Below are 23,469 nucleotides of genomic sequence, written 5' to 3'. Positions count from 1 at the left end.
AATCCTGAGTTTATTTGGAAATGGGAATGGGGAATTTTACTGCTGCAGCAAGGGAGGAAGAAAAGAGGATGTTGAAAGGGTACAAGATGGCGGAATGGTGTTGTAATAGGCTTCCAGCAAGATGTGACAGGATGGGATGGCTCTGGGAAACATGGCATCATTCAGTGAAACAAACAAAAGACAAGGAAATGTAGGACAGAAAGGACTGTCATACTCAGGTAAAACCATTTGGTTACAATGGACTCAGAAGTGGTAGCTACTAATAGTTGTGGTATTAAACCTGAACCAACCTCAGCTGATCCAATTGCATCATTAGGAATGTGATCTGTCACATAGTCAAGGTGAGAAAAAAAAATCCAAATAGAAGTCCTTGTAATAATGGAAGCATTGAATAAAAGAAGGGTCTGACTGACGGTTCTCCCTCAAAAGTTTGCAGCAAAAACATTTTTGGCATGTTTGGGTAAATGAGTACTGATTGGTGGGGTTTATGTAAACTTTGTATGTTTTATGTCACGTTGGTGTCAGCCACAGTGTCTAGAAAAATGATGTTTATTTACAGGTTGGTGAAAATCTTAGTAGTATGAATGAGTGCTGTTACATTTTGTAGTCTGTGGGATAATGCCTCTGTGACTTGGGGAAGACTATTTTCTGAGGGTCGTTTCAATGAAATTGTTCTATTTCTCAGCATGGGAATATAATGTAATTCAAATATTTGTTTCTTAGCCTTGGGATAGTGGAAGAGTGTCCCTGAGTGAAAGTATCTTGTCTTGTAATGCTACAAATAGGATTTTATCAAGTATTTGATTTTATGGCATATTTGATTTCAAAAATTAAAGAAGTGTAGGACTTCATAGGTCCTTATCCATCCTGACAATGCTCCTCCATTTTTTGATGATTTCATTAGTATTGTGTGATTGTTTTTCCTAAATTGTTGTTGTTTTTCCTTCTTTCTTTTTTTCTTTCTTTCTTTATTTATTTATGGAAATACCGATGTATTCTGGAAATAACGATACATTTCTCTTGCTGGGCTGATTCTCTGAAACTTAATCTTCTAATCACATCAGAGAGGTGAGATATGCTCTTCTAGTTAATATTAGTCATACACTTTCCACTGGCTGTTCCCAAGAATTTCTGCAGTTTTCTGCTTTAAACCCAATGAAGCTGGTAAGAGCCAATAAAACTCCAAAACAAAACTCCCACTGCCACAAACCATATATGTATAACAATATTCTGAATCAATAAAATTGTTGATTTGCATTCAGATTAGAAAAAAAAAAGAAAAAAAAAAAGGAAGGGTTTAAGAAAGAGTCTAAGAAAACTGTTTTATTACAGATCTTTTTTAAGAATAAGCATTTCCATTTGCAATACTCTAATGTTACATCTGATATTAAATGTTCCCATCTGATGGTATTCTAAAAGAAAATGAGGCTTATCATGACAGGTTATATTCCACTTGTCAATTACACAACATAAGTCTCCATCTTAAGTGTAAAAATAAACATCATTAGAAAGAGTTCTCCTAATCTAAACATTGTAAAGAAGATTTAAAATGACAGAAAATGACAAAAAAAAAATAAAATCTGTCTTATGAAATCATTTTTTCTGAAAGAACAACTTTGTGTAAACTGTTTTTCTTGGTACTATTTTGTCTGTTTTGGGACACATTTGTTAAAAGATTATATTTGGCATAGTCCAACTTCCAAGTGGTTTATTTTGTCATCTTAACAGTCTTTTGCTAGAGAATGTGTGTGAAATGTTAACAACTTTCAGGAGATACCCTTTCATTATCTTTTTTTTTTTTTTTTTTTTTTGATGTAAAGAATTCTGGTAGTTTCAGTCTTCACAGGAGGTTGCTGCATGCTCTTGCATTTTCTCACTAGCACTCTACTCCAAGGAGAACAGACCCCTCTTGGCTCTGCTGTTCAAAAGGCATAAAGCATTCTACATCCTGCATTCATGTAACCTGATGATTTGTTTGTCTGAAAGTACACAGTGAGCTGTAGTTTTCACTGAGCTGCCTACATAGATATTCAGGACCTTCACTTGAATTAATACAAATAATTTAGAACCCTATAAAGTGAAGCCATTTTCTCACTTTTCAGTATACATTTATCAACATACTCTGTCTTCATCCCTATTCACCTGTCCCAAGGGTTTCCTCTGAAGTTTCTCAAAAGCTCTTCTGGACTTGGCTAATCAAAATAACTCCAAACATAACTGGACAGTTTTCATCCCTTTTCTTGGTCTTCTAAACAGTTTTTAACTTCGGTCACTGATGGCACTATGTGAAGCTTGATAAGCTTCAGTATAGTTGGAGTACCTGATATATCTTACACCATCACTGTTAAGTACACTGATATTATTATTTCACTATTAAACTTGTATTGGATGTCATGCAAAAATTAAAAAATCTTGTTCTGTTCTGCAACAGGGGATAGAGACAGTCTGATTCTTTACTTGCTAATGATGGAACTAGTTTAAACGAGCCTAATTCAGTGATGATCAGTTTCAGTGGCTACTGTTATTGAAAGAACTTGTGTAGATAATCTGTCAAATTTGCTGTACCTTTTTGTATTTAAAGAGGGTATAGATCATTTTCCTGTGTTGCAAAACAATTGGGATTTTGAAGTACATTATTCTGAAGTGGGATAGAGACAAAGTCACAGCGTTTTTAATGGCTAATATTACCCTTGCCCAATCAGAACTTAAAAAAAAAATAGAAAAAAAATACAGTTTTAATCTTTTTGTCTTTATGGAAGTTACTACAATTAAAACTTTGAGAATTATTTTACTCCAAGATAGATACAAAGTATTGAACCAGATCTTTTACGTTTTTTCCTGAAATGAGAAATTTTCCAAGGCAAGGCTTTCTCTGGAAGAGAAGTGACTTTAAAAAACACTTTTCTGTTGACTGTTGCTTGTAGTTGTAGCCATTGCCTTGTGATAACATGTGTATTAGAGTTTTAACTCCACATATATCAGTGCCAGAGTAGCTGCAGTCTGGAAACACCAATGCTAATTTTGCCTTGTAAAGACTGAGCAAAAGCTCAATGGCAGTCTCATTTGGGTTTGTAGCCTGCAGGGCCATAACATGCTCCTTTTGCAGAGGCATTAACTCCTGTTACCATTGGGATTTAGCTTCATATTTCCTAGAGCAACACAAAATTTGCTGTTTTGGAGTTTTTTTCTCTCCGGTTTTCAAAGTAAATGTATATGAGATCCCATAGGTGTCCTGATTGGGATGTTCAGATTTCATTCCCACTTACAATGCCTTCTATTTTGTATAAGGTACTTATTATATTTCCCTCTCTTCCTCCCTTTTGGTAGAACAACACCATTTGTACCATTCTCCTGACCCTATCAGTTCATCCTTGTGCAGATAGTGCAGCCACTGGCAACATCTTCAGTAGCAGAGAGACTTTCTTCATTGTCTTGTCATATGTCTGTCATGTAACAAGTTGTCAAACCAAATAATTTTTTTACATATCAAACATAACAGTTTCTCTGTTTGTGGTCTGTCATTTCCTCGGTTCAACTAAATGAGATGCTTAAGATGTTAATTGAACAACTGGCTCCCTGAGTGGCTTCTCAGAGTACATTTCTGCAAGATGCTGAAGATAATGAAGCCATCCCAATAATATGATCCCATTTAGGAACTAGAATCATTGCATATGTGTGAGTGTAGTATCTGATTAGCAAATAAGAAGGCTAACACTATTTTTGGCATTTGTAAGGGAATCCTGTAGAAGCTGTGTAGCTGTGACACTGCAAACTGAATAGTTGCAGGAAAAAGAAAACAAAAAGATGCAATCTTCCAAACACTAAAGTTTTTATAGCAGCTAACCCTATTAGTGAGTAACATCTATTTTCCCTTGGAAATAGGTATGTAGAAAGGTTATTTAGCATTTGCAATAAAGTGTTAGTGGAACACTTTGTTCTTTGCTCAAACAAAAACAGTCTTTTAGTAATGATGATCTACTTTGATCTACATTTGTTATACTTCTCAAAGGGGAACTGAAAAACCATGTCCAGACAAGCAATCAGAATAGATTTAACTTATTAGCTGTATAACTTTGGTGATCTTATATGTCTTAACTTTCTCCAGCACCAAATGAAGTGGAAATATCTGCTCTGATATGAAATACTTTTATATTTGCTCTTCTGTAATCTATTTCTGCCTCTGCTAACAAAGGCTGAAGCTTGCCTGAAAAATTTTACTGAGAAACACCAATTAACATTTTTTACGGCAAATTTGTGCAGACAGCCTTTCTAAATAATAAGCAATGACACAATGTTGTGTTTGTTCCAAAAGTATGTCAAGGTTCTGTTGCCCAGTACTTTGGTTATTTTTTTTCCTTCTTAGTCTAAAGCGAAGGAACAGAAAATACTTCTCCAATTTTTATCATCCTCATTATCTTTTGAATTTCTACATCTCTTTATCTTTTTCTCTGTAACTTGACAGTCATTCTCAGATTACTGGTTTAGTAGTTCATACGTTTGGTTGGCAATATCACTGGATTTTAGACCCTCCTTTCTGGATTTGCATTTTTTTTTTTTTTTTCCTCCCCTGTCCCTACGAGCTGAAGATAGGATCCTCATTCAAGTCCTCTGTATTCAAGTTCTCTGTATGCAGAATGTTGCGGTTGCATGGTCATACTGAACAATTGTCAGCAGGCTTTTCTTAATAAAATTAAGCGACAGGATTTTTGATACCCATTAATAAAGCGGTTAATTGTTTTGTGTAATAGCCAGATCAACAGCTGTAAACTGTGTGCAAATGGTAAAAAATAATTTTAAAAATAATTATTAGTCAAGGTTGAACATAGAGAAGCCTTAAAGGAAATCAAGTTTCCATCGAGATCTTATTATTACATTCACATTCTTGAGACATATGTCACTCTAATCTAGAGAAATCTTATTAGACTTTCACTTTTAGGTCATGTTATTACCATTTCATATAGTTCAGTTTGCCTACAGCAAATTAAGGATTTTTTTTTTTATATAATTATTAACGAAGAAGAAAAACATAATTTAAACACTTCAAAGAAAGACGAGAATAAACCAGATATACCAAAATGGAAATAGTGCTTCAGTCAGTCTTTTGTAATTATCTTACTTGTTAAGAACAGCACTGGACTGCAAAGGATTTGTGTTGCTAAATTGTAAATATAACTTGTTTTCAACCAAATAATGTTGATCACAAGTAGTGATAAGAACTATGCTGATGTCAAGGCAACAAAACAATTGAGAATGAAGATAGTAAACCAAGGACCAAGTCTTCTACCATCTTCTTTGTCAAAACTTTGAGTTGTTTTGGGAGTATTGTCTGAACAGAATTGTAGGTTTTGACTCAAGGCAATGTTTTTGTAAGTGACAATTGACTGATAGATGGAGACATAAAATTTGATGCTTCACCAGAGAATAGCTAGCAAAACTAGTAGAAGAGTAGGGAAAAGCACAGGAGGAAAATTTAACAGATACTTACTACAAATTGTGATTTTCCCCCCAGTCTGTAGCTTTATATTAATAGACCTTTTGCTTAACCTGCCTTCTGCAGTGCCCAGACTTCAAGCTAGTCTGTGATTGTGTATGTATGCTCACATTCACACCCCCATTCTCTATTTCTGAAAGAATACTTTTCTGCTTCAGCTCACTCTTGATTATCTTTGATCAGCTCTCCTCTGCAACTCCATTCTCCAGAAACATCTGACTGAGCCTGTAAAGGGAATGGTGTGTACAAACATCTGGAATGTCTCTAGGCCGTGTTACTGGAGTCTTTTCTCCATCCTGTAAGTCATGTTATTTACGCTATAATCAAGCAAGGTTTATATTCAAGAATTTTTATTCAATAATTATGGATAAATAGATGCATTCTCTAATTGGGGAATTTAAGGTATTTTCTTTTGCTGCCTTTTGTTCATCATGGACATTACTAGGAAAAAAGGCTCTCTCTCCAGAGAAAGACAGACATCTTTTTGGTGTTATCTTAGTTGGAAATAAAGTAGAGATTCATTGTAAATTTGGGAAGGCTTTAAACAGTTCCTCTTTCACAATTAAAAAGAAAGATGTTTTCATGTGTACTAAGTTCTGTCCAGTAGTTTAACTGGAAAAAATTTAAAACAATCTTATAATATTTCTGTTATAACAGTTCACAACTATTGTAAGAAATCTTTTTAGATCTGTCAGAGCACAGTCTATGACTCTTTGTGCTCTTCTCTTAATAGAATTATTTTTCTTAGCTTACTCACTCTGTTTTAAGGGTGAAAATGTTGTGATTATTTGTAATCTTGCTTGAGAAAAGACCAAGGAACTTGCCTCCTAACAGTGTGGTTGTCTGCTCTGTTATACAGCTGATGTCATCTACTGAGGGGTCAAGAGTATTGACAATTATTCAACTTTTGGTGATTAAATGAGCAAAAGTAAATACAGTCTAAAAAAAAATCAGGAAAGAACAGTTGCATTTTCTTTTGGAAAACTGCAACAAGCCAAATACCTGGACATCTTGTGTGCTTATTGAAGTTTTCCATAATCAGGAACATTCCAGTCAGATAGAGAATTCCTTCTTCATGAATATAAAATAAAACATGAAGATTAGTTAATCAAAATTAAAATTATCTGTGCACTTCTGAGGCAAACAGATGAATTTAATCTCTGTACAGTAGACCACACTGTTAAATAATTAAGAATATAGACAGTACACCCGCAGCAAAGGAATTTTAATTCTTGATAAGCTCTGAAAATGAAATTTAACCAGTTTAACCACCAGTGAATCTGTATTTGTGCAATTACTTGCTGGCTAACACTGGAGATAAAGAGCAACAAAGGGAGTGAATAAGAAATTCCAGGCTTACTGAATTACAAAGGCACATTGTCCAAATCTAGCCTGAAGTCCCTTGTACTAGTACTTCTGTCAGAGTGCAGTCAAGAGGAGCAGCTCACATTTGAATTAGCTGAACATTTTTAATGTGCAGAAAATGACTATTCTTAGTTAATTCAAGGGTTGCCTTATCAGGTACAGTTCTAGATGCAATGTTTGAAAAGAGTGGTCACGCTCAGTATTGTTTGTCTTAGACACAATAAAATAACCATCTTCCATCTACATAGCTTTCAATCTGTAATGATCTGTCAGTAATTAAAACTCATTATTTTAATAAGTATTGATTTAATTGAAGAGATGTAACAAAAGAACTCATTTTCATTACATTATTTCAAGTTACATGATGTCACACTACAGCGTGTCTGATGTAATGTAGTTTGATATTTCTGTAATAATCCAAAGCTCTTGCAATTTTCTATCAAAAATTATTAAGCATATGTAACAAAAATGAATTATTTCAGATAGCTTTTTTTGTCTACATTTTCCACTTTGTAGCCTCACAGCATTGAAAAAAAAAAAAAAAAGTAATTGATTCATCTAATTCAGGGTTAACAAATGCTCACCTTATACAGCTGTTTTGACTCAGCACCTCAGATGTGTTGTGTGTTGCACCATGTAACAGCATCTCCACAAGAAAGACAAGAATTGATATGATGCCCACTCCAGATGGTTCTATTACTTTTTCAGTAAGACCAGGAGAACAAATTGTATGAGTGGTCCTCATCACTTTGCAGAAAAATTAGCCCCTTTAACTTAAACCTCTGACGTAATGTAATTCTGATAACTTTCAAGTTTGTGTCACCCCATCTGATATTTCACATAAGTGCATGAGAAGAAGTCACACGCTGTCTAGTCTGAGTGCCTGAGGGCTGATTAAAAAAAAAATAGTAATAATAAGAAAAAAAAAAATTACTGGCATAAAACGTCATGTAATTTATTTACATGTCATGTAATTTTCATGAGACCACAATCTGCTCAGCATGTGGCTTAGTATCCTGAACCAGCACAGTCAGATAGTTGAATCATGTAATAATTTTTGCAACTAGCAAATGCTATTTGAATGTAGTATTAACTGAAATCTTTTCTCCCCTCAAAAAGCCATAATGAATGATGATGTTCCCTGAGAATTTTTTCACTGCTAGCTGTAACTTTTTAGTATTGTCACTTTGGGGTCATCTTGTTAAAAAAAGAGTTAAAAAGAACATTTAGATAAAAAGCTGGAATGTGTTCTAACCATTCAGAGTGACTATGAGGGTTGTGAAGGGTGGTGATCGGTGAGACCAATATGATTGCTGAAGAGTAAATTCTTTAAGAGCATCATCACAGCATATGTATGATGTGCTTTAGAGAAATAACCATCAATTTCCATGGAGAGTCTTTCAAACACTTGCATTTCACTACCATTCATCCTGTAGATCAATTAAAAATTATTAATATTATTTATAATAATGAGTTGTTGTGCTACTTCACTGTCATCTATGGGACAAGAAAACTACGTTTCCATCTGTCACTTATATCAGAATAAAGTAATTTTAAGAAAGCATTGTAACAGAATCAATGCCTCAAGCTTTAAAATAAATTATTAGAATTTCTTGATATTTATCTTATCTGGAAAAATCCTATTTTATGAGAGCAAACTTTTTTCTTTTGAATTATCTCTAAAATAATTGCATTTTATAATGCACCTTGAAAATAATGTCCTAATTTTCTGATTAACTTAGTGATGGCTATGAACTAGTTAATATATACATTACAGACCCATTTCATACTCAATATAGCAGTTATATTGTTGTTTTGGGACTGGTACAGTGACTCTATTTAACTTCAAACTTCACAAAAATCTGAAAGGTGTAAATGATTGTTTAGGATAGTCCAAGTTCTGAGACTTTTTGAGAAACAGACAGATGGAAAGTTAATATTACACAAGAGAACAGAACTTCATGTTCTGCTTATGCAAATTCTTAACCATTATTTCTGAACATTCAAAGATAAAGTTTGGTTAAGTTAGGATACAGTCCTAGAAGGCAGATAACAACTGTATATTCATCAGGCTGCTATATTCACTCTAATTAATTTGCTTCTAAAGCTTTAATTTATATCACAGAGAAAAATCTAAAGATGTGATAAAGTGTTTACATAAGGAAATATGAAAAAGCAGATTTATCTGCTGTTTTACAAAATGATTTACATAGAGGTCTAAGATTTTTCAAGTTCTAGGATGAAAAAAATCATAAATCATCCTAAATTTCACTCTAATTTCCTTTTTTCTTTTTTATTAAAAGGACTGTCTAAGGTCAAGTCCCTACACTGTACTTGTACTCTGAATTTCATTTTCAGTTTATCACTTGACGTGACGGATAACAAAGCTCACATTCCTCTGTAGTCTGTGCATTTTCTTTTATCTAGGTCAGAATGAACATGTTACATTATAAATGTTTTAGAAACTTTGCTTTCTGACCTGAATGGCCTACAGTTGTTCTTAGGTTTGAGGTAATCAGTGGGATGTAGCAAAGAGACCTTTATATTTTACTTGGCTGTTCTTATTTGAACTATTAATGCAAAAATAACTTGGAGTATTAAGGCAGTTCAGTGAAAAAGCAAACCAAATGTTAGTGTCAGGAACGAATACTGAAACATGAAAGAATAGCTAAGATACAATGAAGTAAAAGTCTTGAAACTCAGAACTAGATGTTCAGAAATTATCTGGTGCTTAGAAGTATGCAGAGAGTACTTGCACTGAAAAAACATCAGTAACGCATTATCAAAGAGGAATTCTTGTTCTGTTTAACAATGGAAAGTAGAGATAAATCTGTGGAACAACCATGAATTGAATCCTTGTCTTTTGAGAACTTTCCTAGATATTTAAAGATGAAACCAATCCTTATATAGTATTGTGGATTTCCATTTGGTCATTAAAAGATATTTCCTCTTGCACAGAAAAAATAACCAAAATCACCCACTTCAAGACATCCTTTCCTTACTTCTCAATACTACTTTTCAATTCTTTTCCTTTGTCTCTTTTGCTCTTTTTCTGAAAGAGCATATTGAGATAATCAATGTAAAAAAATCTGAGGCAGATAGCAGTGTGCTTTGTGCAGACTTCAGTGAAAGAGAATAAATGGAGGTTCTTTAACAAAAAAAAATAAATCCTTTCTTAACTTTATTTGTATCTCACAAAAATATTGTGACAATTGATATTTATTTCACATCCTGGATAAAGTGAAAAAGGGAAAACATCATTGTTACTGATCACAATTTAGATACACTCTGAGAGAGCTCTGACAGCTTACAGGGTAGCAGTATATGCTGATAGTTTTCCAAATTATTATGCATTACATTCAGTTGGACCCAAGAAATTTCTAAAACTTTATTTCAGTGTAAATTCATTAAACGTGGCAGTCCAGCAGAATACTTTTGGAAATACATTTGGAAACTGAAGGGAAAAAAAGAAATAAAATCTTTGCAATTTTCATACTTTAGTAGTAGTAGTTGTTGAAACCTTTTCTATTGCTAGCACACCTATTGACCTATTGGAGTGCTATATATAGGTTAAAAAAGACAAAAAAAAAAAAAAAAAAAAAAACAAAACAGCAAGATTTGAGTGATTTGAGTGTCAAGATTTACATGATTTCCTCACATAGGTTTTTTTTTACTGGAGATCTGAAACTATTTTATCTTGCTGTCTCTTCTGGAAATGATTTATAATGATAATGATTGCAAATCAGATCAGTAACAATAATAGGGTGATAGCTGAGATAACAGTCCTGAAATACATGCCCAGCACAATTGTGTAAACTCACTGCCATCAGCATTTCTTTCTGACTACATTGTTTGTGGGTATTAGTGACACTATACAGAAATGTGATGTTTTCTTTCACTGACGCTTGGTTGTTGGGAATAGCTTTCCTATAACAGCACAGTGCAAGCATTTATAATTAAGAGTTGGTCTGAAATTACATGGCAAAGTCTAAGTGACTTTTGGATTAGAGATTCACAATGGATGAAGCATCAGAATAATTGTCTTTCAGTGTGAATTTTACATTTAATTAAGACCTCATCTGCAGTATTTTAGTACAGATTTCCTGTTGGCAAACCAAATGCCAAATTGCTTAATGAGAATTTATACAGACTGGGAATCTCCTTTAGTAGGTCTCTTATTTTAAAAAACAAATGTTGTGTACATGACTTGAATGATAGTTTTTACCCAATATAAATTGCTAGAAATCTCATCAGTGTGATGATGTACAACAGGAACTAACTCAATTATTTTACAAAGTGGAAGAATGAATGGGCTTACAGAAGACTTAAGATTCATTTGATATTTAACTTAACATGCAACAAAAACAAGTAGAGTTAAAACATAAATTAAAATAAAATTAAAAAATAAATACAAGCAACATCATATTTCTTCTACTAGCTGTTCTAAATATCATGTAACATTTGCTTTGTTTATGCTGACACGTTGTTTCTTGTCTATTTATACAATAAATTTAAATAAATCTTCTCTGGTCAATATACTATTTCCAAAGGAAAAATACTTATAATCAGTGGCAGACAAACACAGACATGCACTTCCTTTTATTAGGCATAACTGAACAGTCGCTAACACTGAGCTGATCCAGGAAAACACTGATGTATTCAAAATAGAAAACTTCCTTTTCTGCTAAGTGCACAAAACAACTATTTAAAGTAGTTTTTCTTTGTGGGCAGTGTAATTCTGAAAATATTTCTCCTGTTAGCCTACATACTGTCATGGACTCGGCTATCTTTAGTCAGTGAAACTTCAGAGGCTGAGAGGAATCTGCCCACAGAGAGCAGTTTGCATGGACAGAGCTCTGAGTTACAAACCTTGCACAAAAGGGACCACACCTCCTGTTTGTCTACATAGTATTAGCACTACGTAAGCTAAACCTGGAAGATGGCTTGTTAGCCCAAAGGTTTTCTATTTTTTTCCAATTATACTTCCTTGTCTAGTTAAAATTAACAATGAGACTGATCATTCTGGTCAATATTTTATATTAAAAAACAAATAATTTTCATATTGAAATAAAATTTGAAATTGCAGTCATTTAGACTCTACTTCAAAACTACCTTTTCTTATGCATTTCTGAAATGGATATATCAAAAATTACATGAACTGTGTAAGAAAAGATATCATAATATTTAAGAAAACAGCATTCAGTCTTTAGTTTACAGAAATTGGCTAGACTAGACTTTTCTGACAAATATTGTAGCAATATAATAAACTGTGATATTTAAAATTAGACATTTTGGTTCTGTGACTGAACTGGAAAGCCAAGAAAGAAATATTCCGAGACAAACTGAAAAAAAATACTTAATCTGACAAGAATGAGCAAATAATTTGAGGTTGAGCCAACCCTAATCTTTTGTACTTAATATTTTATTTTTTAAAACTATGCTTTTAATTCTTTGCATCATTTTTATTATTGTTTTTAACTATTATTTCAGTTAGTCTGTTACAAAAAAATGTTGTCATGATACTATTTTGTTTTGAAACGTGCTATTTGGAGGGTTAAATGTGTTTAAAGAACATTTCAGTGTCCATGTCCTGCAACATTCAGTTTCTGATAAGTTTGCATTTTACCTTTTGAAGTTATACCTCCAGTTGTAATGGAAATTGCAATGTATTTTATGCATCCTCATATGGTAGCATAGACAATGCTGATGTTTTTATGCAGAAAGAAGGAAAGCCAGATACTTTTATAACTTTTCCATAAGGTTCTATGTATGACTTTCAAGAATAGCTGTTTGTGTTGATATAGAAACACTGTCATGAAACGTCATTCCTGTGTTCTGTAGACTGCTGGAAGGGATGACACAATGGTCCTTCTGAATTGAAACAAAATGAATTTTTCATGTTTCAACATTCTGAAAGTAGTAGATTTTCTTCCAGTAAACAGATATGCAGTTACATACTTATTACAAAAAGAAATTTCTATCATTCTCAAGAGGAATATTACAACAATTTTTTTTTACTGTATGCAGGTTGTACAGGACATTGAACAGATGTTTTTGAATTTGAGTCCATAGTCATGATTGGAGACTGTCAATATGTAAGTTTGAAAACCCCATTCTTTTTTTTCTACAGTCAGAGCAGAAAATAGATAAGACTTCATGCACAAGGAAATTCTAAATCATATGCAACTAAACATGTTTGGCTTTGGCCTGAAACCACCAGAATCACTTCAAAGAGTTCTACATTTTGTCAATTTTGCTGTGAGCATAAATGAATGACTTCCAAGAGACTTAATTTATGCACTCTGATTTATAGAATAAGCACTAATAAAGCTATTTTCATTATATATTTCAGTTTATGAGTACAGTCTTGTAGACCAACAGATGCATATATATGAATGTTTTGCTTATGATACAAACTGATTAAAACTTCTCAGTTCCTTAACTAAAGGCACAGAGCCTCAAGACAACTATTTTGAATTTTTTTGGCTGTGTATCATGCACTTAACACCCAGATGAATGAATTCACATCATTTGAATGTGAATTCATGTCCCTCAGCTGTCTAGACCAATGGCCATCTCTTAGGATGACAGAACACGTTCACCAGGTTGGACCATTGCTTGAGGACAAACACGTCAAGAAGTGGCTGGTTTAGATGTGTAGCTTGTACACTACTCTAAATCACTTCTTTAAAAGCAAAAGCCTTAGAGTTTAATGTCACCATGCACTAAATTATTTCCTTTAGGTATACATACAACAGAAAGAAAATATATTCAGAAGCAGAAATAAAAAATTTGAAGGGGCAGTTGTGGATATCAGTAACTTCAGCCATGTTGAAGATTAGGAAACCTAAAAACCCTAACTAAGATACAAATACAAACTGGTATGTCAGTTTGACAGCAATCAATAATGTCAGAGGGGATAAATGATTTACAGAAAAATGACTGTTGAAATCCACTGAAAACAAATAGTACTGCCACTATGACCAAGCATCACTGAGACAGTTTGGGTTGTTTACAGTGCCCATAGTTTGACACCTTGCCCAGAAAAGATGATTCCTAGTAGACTTAACTGTAGAGAAAGGTTACTCATGGCTATAGGTAGAGATATCTAGAATCTGTTGCTTTGGTTAAGCAAAATTAAGCCAGTATGGGATCATGATTCTCATCTCTAAAAACTCCATGGAAGGAGAAAAGTTATTTAAATTATGATGCAATGTTAATGCAAGAAGAAATAGGATTGTGAATACATCTGGGAATTTGGAAGATGATTCCTAAGCACTACAGCAGTGAAGTTCTGAAAAGCTTTACAATACTAGAAGGGCCAAAATGTTTCATGAAGTTAAATTCTTACTACACTGGAAGCCAGCCATCACTATCTTACAGTAAACTAAAATTTGAGCAATTTAGTATCTTAATTACTTTAAATCCCATGAAACTTTTTTTTTCTTCCAGTAAAAGTTATTATTCTGCTATTATCCAAATCTTCCTTTCAGTGATATCTCCTACAGTGTAAGATTGTTCATCTACTTTTATAAACCTTTGTCTTTTTGTTCAATGTACATTTTTTAAAGCCTTCTAATGTTACAAAATAGAATATATGAGATGTAATTAAAATGTTTCTGGCTGTTACGTTCAATGCATTTGCTCTAAAATTTCTAGGCTGATAAGCAGTTCAGCACTAGTTTTTACTATTTTCAGCCTTGTATCAGAGGTTTTGCCAGTCTGATTACTCAAACTGCTAGAGTGAATTTAGTGATAGACTGTGTGGGATGTTACTTTACTTTACAGGATTAGTGCCTGATTGGCACTGTGATTTCATAAACATGAACCCACAGAATCCTTATAATGCATGGGGTATTTAATACTCTGCACACTCACAGAAGATAAATGTGCTTGTAAATGATGAATAGGAACTCCTGGGTTCTTAAGACTTAGTAAAAACAGTGCTTAGAGAATTGGGTTAACTTAAAACATTAAAAACATTATGTTTTTTTTTTTTTTCTTCTTTTTCCTGAAACCAAGGTTTTCGTTTTTTCTTGATTTGGGATGACTGAGTTTTATTTCTAAACAATTGCTAAGTGCAAATCATGTGATTGGTAATCATTTTATTCCTTATTTACTGAATGCTTCAATATTCTATCTTAAGAGAAACATAAGCCTTTGAGGGGGATGAAACTCATCCTCAATCAAACCCTTCAGTTTGTTCTTAGAACTACTTTAGTTTCACATAAATGTTTGTTTTCAAAAGCATGGTTTATTTTGCTACTTTCACTCCTATTTTGACCTTCATGTTAATTTTTGTACCTCTTTTGGTTCAGATTTTAAAGGATTTGTATGCAAAAAGTTAATTTTGACTGTAATAAAAGGTTTTTTTCCTTTCCCCAAAAATGGCCAAGTAGACACACAACTCATCTATAAATACTGTTAATTTTGATAAATGAATATTTCAAGGTAGAGAAGCAAAGTACCTGGCTCTACCCATGAAGCATGACAGGCCTCATACTGACATCTATGTGTGTGGTGAGGAAGGGCACAAATAGTAAGTGGGAATTTTGAAGAGAACACTAATGTGTGAATTCCCACACTGTTGCTCATATTCCTAAATATTTGTCTTGACTCCCAATCACTGACACCAAGGAAGATCTGGAATGTCAATTATTGTTCTATTGAACTGTATGATAATGCAATGTGGAAGGCAGTGTAGGACCCATACATGACCAATATCAAGGAAGGGATTTTGAAAGTCCACCACGAAGCCAGACTTTGTTTTTCTGATTGATTTTCACTGGGCCTAAACTACATTGCAATTTGTCTTGCTTTTATGGAATGTTGTGAAATTTCTAGGCTAACTTTCTGATTTCTAAAGGGAACAAACAACCCCTCTATGAACTGGTAGTCACCAACATGCATTTGAAATCTTGGCCCACTGATAATCAAGTACAATGAGTGCATGCAGGACACTACAGTATAGTTTGGTTATCAGCTTTGAACCAGAGACTCTGCTTTCATGCTTGCACTTTACATTGCAGGACTATGTGGAGCTACTTGAGTTAATCAGAAATTGAGTAGCACCTTCCTGCAATAATTTATCCCATGGGTAAAATAAGTAGCACTCAGTTCTGTGGTACTGCAATGAAAACTGTAGGACATAGTTCTGCCTTTTCAGATGCCTGGAGGTGTTGCAATGTGACATGTAGCCATACCCTTATTACTGTGTTTGCACTTCTAATAAGTTTCATATTTTTCCTTCCTAGCAGCTTTTTAGACTGAGGCAATACTTGTATCCTTCTGCTTGATTTTTTTTTCTTTTTCACACAAGATTATTCTATAGCTCTAAGTCATCCACATGCTGCTATTTCTTAATCTCTTTTTCTATGAATAAAAAAGATTTTTTTTCTTATGATTGTGTTGTGCAAAAAAAAAAATATCTTGCAGATTTTTTAATGTAATTTATTGGTGAATCAGAAGTCTCAGAGGTAATCTGTTAAGAAGAGTTTTGATACTTTTTCTTGCATTATTGCAGAATGATGCTTTGGCACATTGATGTGACATGACTGTGTTTTGGTTTAGCATGATCAGTTTTCATCTTATGAAACGTGATTGTTCACCTTGCTTTACTGTAATCTTCAGGGAATTTCAGCCTAACAGACTGTTATAAGTTTTGGAACTGGTGGATCAAATCCAAACTTCAATGTCACCATGATGAAAATATTCATAAAGAATTTTTTTTTTACCTATTCTTACTCTCTATGGGACTTAAGTTCTCTTATTGGATATTTTCACAGGGAACACCACAGTGAAAAGCTTCAGAAGGAGAGAGACATAGTGAGGGATTTCAGGGTGAGTAGGTCAGATTCTTTGTTTATGTTAGACATACAGAGAAACCAATAAGAAAACAAAACAAAACGAACAAACAAACAAAATAAAACCATAAATGTTTATAAAACAGAGATATCAGTGATTAGAGTAAAGAAAGTGAAAAATTCTATTTCAGTCTAAAGCTCTTGCAAATAGAAAAAGGTGTGTCTTGCTTGAAAAAGTGTCAGACAGGAGCCTTCTGTGTAGCTCTTTAATTGACCATATGTTCATGAAATGTTTGTGTGAATGCTTGTTTGAATCCTAAAAAAGAAAACCCCATTTAGACAACAGTGTGCAGAGAAATGTTGAGACTATTGATAATATATACGCAAGGCAGAAAAAGTTTTGAATGGTCCTACCTCATATTTTTCTTGCAGCCTCTCAGAATGTCTAAAGTCATAGATATAGTTTGGCTCTATGAAGTTTTTTCCTCTGGTAAATTACTCCTATTTCTTAAGAGTGTTGCCCATACTGATATGTGCCCTCCTCTTTTCTAATCAGTGAGGACTGGAAATACTTGAATATCCAGGATAATGTATTGTCCTACAGACACACACTAATTGACAGAACCAGATGCGAATGTACATGCACGTACATTATCTATCCCACTCTACTAAGGTAACCACAGCCTCTTTGGCCAGCTGTCAGAAGTCTTATGAGAAAATGCCATAGTAATTTTGTATTCAGATGGGAAATGACCAAAGACAGAACCAGCAACAATGTAAATTCCTTATCTGCGTAGCAAATAGCTTCTCCCATCCTTTCAGCCCCGGTGTGAAAAAGAAATCACCGAAAGTCACAAAGTTATTGACCTCTCTGCCTTGCAATGCCACAGTCACATTTTCTCAGCACTGTATTTTTTCATCTTAAAGACCAAACAATTAAGAATTTTCTCTCTTTCCTAAAGGACCTCACACATATTTTAAGACTTCTTGCTCCACTATATTTTAGACAGAAGCAGTTGAAGCAGTTTATATTAACTTCTACTCTGCTCAGAGAAGCAGAGTAGAAGTTAACAAAGTGAGGAAACCTTTTCAATATTTCAGTTTTCAGTCTCACTCTGTTCTTGTTAAATTTCTGCACCACGGACTCTTCCTTTTTTTTTTATGTGACTGAATAAGCTTGAAGTTTAGACTTTATCTCCAGTGGGGTACAAATAGCTAGTGTAATTCCTTTATTAAGAGAGCTAACCTTACACCCAAATATGAGGTTTCTTTATTTTCTTACACTTCACTTTTCCCTTCAGCTCTTTGCTTTTGTAACTTGTGTAATACATTATTAGCACACTACATACATTCTCTAAACTTCTGTCCTGAGGCTTTGTTAGAACTGTAATGTTTATTCTAGATGTACCATCACAAGGGGAACACTTTTGAAATATATCTGAATGTAAATGAGAGTTTCTACTTAAAATTGGTATTACATAATACATAAAGGAACAGAGTAATGATTTGTCTTAGGTGTGAAGTTTTTGATCATGCTTTATACCCACCAACAGGTGCTGTTAAACCTAAATTTATCCCTACAGATGAATTTGTTAAAAATAAATAAATAAATAAATAATCCTTTTGAGGAAGTCTCTGCGTGGAGCAATAGGCTTTGCTGAATCTGCTCACTTCTTTCTACCAGACCATACATAGTTTTATATCACACAGATGGGATCCTGCAAACTTTATAATACATTTTGAACGAAAGACAATTTAAGATTGCCAACATGAACAAAAATTGGGATAAAAGAACTGTTAAACCAAAGAGCAATGCTGGCATCAGAATATGTGGATATAAAGTAACAATGATGGTACTTTGAAACTTGGAAAGTCTTCTAATCGTGAGAATAAAGAAACTGCAGAATAAATTTCCAAGCTAAGTGTAAAGGAGGAGAAGACATCCAAGAGCTACAGTCAAAATATCCTTATAGCCCAAGATGAATGTATCATATATACACAGAATTTACACTTAGTCCAATACATGTATTAATGGATTGATTATCTAATCAATGCAGGAAAAGCTCATTGATATCACAGTTAAAATTATTACAAAAGTAACCTTTTTTGTATCTCCCTCTCTTATCTGATATTGGACTCACCCTATCAATATTCCCCTGAGTCCTAATACTCAAAATTGTAGTCTATCCCGGAAGAGCAAGGAAAAGTTATGATTTCTTGTCAGCATCCTGAGATATTCAGCAGATGTTTATCATTTTTTCTTCCTTCTCTGTCTTTTTCTACCCGTCTGTTTTTTATGGTTTCTTAGCATAGTTTGCTTCTTTCCTTTGCTTACTGTCCCAAAATTAAAAGTCATCCACAGCCTTCCCCAGTTTCTGTTACCCCAAAGGGCTGTGGTTTGTTGCACAGTGGTTTCCTGGGTCTTCACCACATTGGTATTCCCAGCACTTAAGCTAGAACTGACTCCTGAACAGCTGCTAAACCAAGCTAAAAGCAACTCAGACCAATATGAATGGAGACAACTGAGACTGTTCACTGCCAGGTCAGTGCAAGTATACCTTCTCCTGGTAATGGCAAAAGTCATGCTTACTGGGCTACAGAAGGGCTTGAGCATTTATAAAATGATTATATTTTTCTGTAATTTTGAGAGTTTGGATTTACTGACCCATGAGTGACCCCAGCTTCATATTCTTATATACCTAACTTGTGCGCATGGTATTGGGTGATACATATTTGCAGGTAAAGAAGTATGAGAAGTACTGCAAGTGTTAGAATGACATACAAGTGTACTTTCTAACAGCATTCACTAAATGAAATCTAATAATTGAATTCAGTGAAATTTTGAATTGCTTAACGTGCCCCAGATCTGGAATAATTTTAATAATGCCAAATAAGCACTTCTAAACAAAATTTGTATTTTACAAATACCTTTACAATATACCTTTTTTATTAAAATGTCAAGAGTTTGAGCAGAGAAGGGTTAATTACAATTAAGTAAAGCGACAATCAGGACCTTACACTATAAGAGAAGATAGTGTCAATAGTTAAACTTCAAAACAGGGTATCCTCTATGGAGAAAAAAAAAGGAGAAAAAAAAAAAAGGAAAACTTTTGGAAGACAGCTACTGTTTCTCTGTAAAAATGAGTTAATTTGGACAAGAAGTTTGACCCTGTGAGCACTGAAGTCAGTTTTAAATCTCCTAAATCCTAATTTCAATGCTGCAGAAACATGATGCGAGGCTGTATTTCCACTCATATCATCAACAAGAAAAAGTGATGGTAGTTTTAACACTACATAGCCCATTGCCATAAACAAATTGCTGTCATCATTATGCAATCTTATTAAAACGTAGCTGCTTGATAAATTGAAAATATCACCCCTTTAAGAGAAAAAAATAACTTCAAAATTGTTGCATAAGATTACCAATATCTGTGCCTTTTTTCCAGAGTTTTGTTTACCCTTTCAAAGTCCTCTGTGTCATGCATTTGATTGTACTAGCCTTCAGCACAGAGGTTGTGGAACATCACAGCCAGTGGTCAGCATGCCTACTTCTTCACTGGGAGTTCAGTGCTCCTGTTGGGTGTTTCTTCTTCCTTAGTCTTGGGGTGTGCTTGCACTACTTGTTTCTATAATCGGTCTGCTTCCTTTCTGTTGCTTCCTGGCCAAAGTGAGAAAGATACACTCCCAGTGCCCGAGGCCCTCATAATCCAAGGGGCTGTTCTTGCACTGTGTTAAACTGGCCAAGCTCTACATAGATTCTTTACTAGTGTGCAGGTTGGTACAACAGGAAAAAAACTGTATGTGGAGCTTGAGAACTGTTCTCTCAGACAGCCTACAGAATTTCAAAGCAAGCCTGACAGCGTAGCATTTAGCATGGTATGATGAAATAGGGTCAGATGATAAGAAGACAACTTAAAAAATTATAGGGGCATTCACGAAAATGAATTAGGAGTGCAGATCATGAGTGAATCAGGAGTGCAAATTCTTTCAGTCATGGAATAAAACATGTCCACAGACTCTTTTATGTGAGCTGCACAACATGTGTCCCAGATAATGTTGAAGTAAATCAAGCACAGGTACAAAAAAAGGTCCTTAACGTTCTGCATTTAGCAGAACATTTAGCATTCCCTCTTGCCCCCACAAGATTAAAAAAATGTACAATTTCAATTCACTTAAAGGAGTGGCACAACAAAGGTGGTAGCAATGCTTTCTAGAAGTTTAAAACAAGGCTTTTTCATTTATTACAATAGAAGTGTCCATTTATATGTCTTTTCATTTTACAAATATGGGTATTAGTGTCTGCTAAACTGTGTCATGCTGCAGTTTTTACAGTGCCTGAAGGGAAGAGCAGATTTTATTGTCTGGCAGTTATTTAAATCAGTTATTAATGGTTGTTTAGAAAGCTTCCTTTAGCATTTCTATTTGGAGCAGGGGAAAAAAAAAAAAAAAAAGAAAAGCATTTGGAGCATGCATGAGTTAATCTTTGATTAGTAGTCTCCAGAAGAGAGAGAACTTTCATAAAAATGCCATTTCCCTTGGGGGAAAAAAAAAATCACAAAAACTCTTCAAACCTGTAACTAACAATGAGTGTTCAGTAACAGCATATGGCCAGGCCAGCCTGTGAAAGCTTAGAGCCAATGAGTCCCTGCAAGATCTTACCCTGGTAACTGCTACACAAATATAGCTATGCATTTAGGCCTGGAGTTATGTAAAATAACTTAAGTGAAAAAAAGGCATTGTATATGACAGTTTGAAATAAACATTCATGCTAATAAAGTTCGTTCCATTATAGTCAAAGAGAGTTTTACTATCAGATTTATCTGTGATTGTACCCACTGTTTTAGTCTCCCATCTTAAGATGCTCAGGAGGATCCATTCACAAGGTGGATAGATCAATGGGTTTTATCATTGCAGGGATGCAAGCATTTAAAAGAAATTAAAACAGTCTAGAAAAATAACCTCTAGCAAACAAATGCTTAAAAAAAAAAAAAAAAAAAAAAAAAAAAGTGAATTGAAATATGGGAAAACTTTCTTTTTCTTTTTTCTTTTTCTTTTTCTTTTTCTTTTTCTTTTTCTTTTTCTTTTTCTTTTTCTTTTTCTTTTTCTTTTTCTTTTTCTTTTTCTTTTTCTTTTTCTTTTTCTTTTTCTTTTTCTTCTTCTTCTTCTTTTTCTTCTTCTTCTTCTTCTTCTTTTTCTTCTTCTTTTTCTTCTTCTTTTTCTTCTTCTTTTTCTTCTTCTTCTTCTTCTTCTTCTTCTTCTTCTTCTTCTTCTTCTTCTTCTTCTTAACCTGAGAACACCAGGTATATCTGGTTCCTGTGGAAAAGGAGCTCTACATTTAAATTTTACACAAAAGACGATTGAGTGGGAGTGGCAGAAAGGAGAGAGTGAACATTTTTCCCCATGAAAAACAATTCCAAATTTTCTAATAATCACCTTAATTTTTTCCAAACCTTTCACTTTAACAGCATTTGATATTAAAAGAGAGAGGGTGGGAAGGCAGAAACTCAGGAAGGAAGGAAGGAAGAAATTAACATTCTACTTCTGCTTTAATTAGGTTTTTCAAGCCTGCTCAGCCTATGTTATATTCATGCTGAAAGACATACTAAGTGGCTCTCCCATGTTTTTTCTCTTTTTTTTCTTTCATGTACCCTCAGCTTAATCCTGAAGGTATTGTGCAATATAGTAGTTCAGGTGCATGCTTTGGTACATGCTGTCCATCACTTATGAAACAATTTACCCAAATTACTCTTCACTGGTACACAATCTCAGTTTCAGTCCGTTATATTTGCTTAACAATTAGTTCCTGTCCCACAGAGCTGTTCATTTTTCCATTCTAGCTCCCTTCTGCCATACCTCAAAGGTGGAAGAGACCTTGAAACAACACTAATAAGCAGTTCTGAGGGATGGTACTGGCTATTTTTGAAACTATAAAATCAAAAGCTACAATAGAAAGCCAAGGTTTGAAAAGGCAGAAAATGGAACCCCCTGTCTAGGAGATCCCTTTGTATCTGATATATTTATATATAAGTTCTTACATATCTTACGTATGCTGGTGACTTGCCTTCTCTTGTATTTCCTTGCAGTGACCTGAATCATTTGATAGATTCTGTTACAGTTTTTGACTGTTACCAATGTCCTTCATATGCCGTCAAAATGACAAGGTATTCCTAATGGGATTTATATCCCACTCGTCTACTTTTAGACTTCTAAGATTTATTTCCAGCCAAATGCCTTTAGTATATTTTCCACAGCTTTCCTGAAGTGTTTTTCTTGGTCTATTCAATATATTTATATTTATTTTTTAAGCCATAGTCTTATTATAATCAACATTTCTCCAGCTTAAAAGTGAAAAATCTGACTTCTGCCAAAGATTCATATTTTTAAAGAAAAAAATAAAAAATAAACATTGTTGTCAGAAGCCATCCCAGTGAATTGGGATGGCTGCTAGGTCATAAGATGAAAAGCTTTTACTTTTGATAAGGGCCTTGAGGAGCAGAATGCTTGAAATGAAAATCATAGACAGTATATGACACTTGGCTTCTTTAAATTTTAGTCATTTAGGCAACTTTGATGTTATTTGCCATAGAAATAGGATAGGACATAATAACTGAAAAACTGTGCAGATTGAATATGCCTAAATATAGGTAAACTGTAGTTGTCCTTCCCTTTCTACTTCTGTAAGGGCAGACATTCCTTGGAGCCTCTTTTCAAATTCTTCTGCTATTGTGTTTACATTAAAGCTTTTGAAAGAAACATAGGCAGAAATAGTCCTTTTTTTTTTTTTTTTTTTTTTTCTTCCCTGTTTCCTTT

General features: G+C 34.0%; 1 long non-coding RNA gene across 2 annotated transcripts in view; it reads left to right on the top strand.

Moving 5' to 3' along the window:
• LOC137855269 (uncharacterized) overlaps positions 1-23,469 on the top strand; it is a 132,266-nt gene that overhangs the window by 51,349 nt on the left and 57,448 nt on the right. For both annotated transcript variants that reach the window (XR_011095658.1, XR_011095659.1), the window contains exons 2-3: positions 12,884-12,951; positions 16,642-16,696. This is a non-coding gene — a long non-coding RNA (uncharacterized lncRNA). The remainder of the gene's footprint in view (positions 1-12,883; positions 12,952-16,641; positions 16,697-23,469) is intronic.

Source organism: Anas acuta, chromosome 4, assembly GCF_963932015.1.
Source record: "Anas acuta chromosome 4, bAnaAcu1.1, whole genome shotgun sequence".
Lineage (NCBI taxonomy): Eukaryota > Metazoa > Chordata > Aves > Anseriformes > Anatidae > Anas > Anas acuta.
This window is presented reverse-complemented; position numbering and strand designations above follow the sequence as displayed.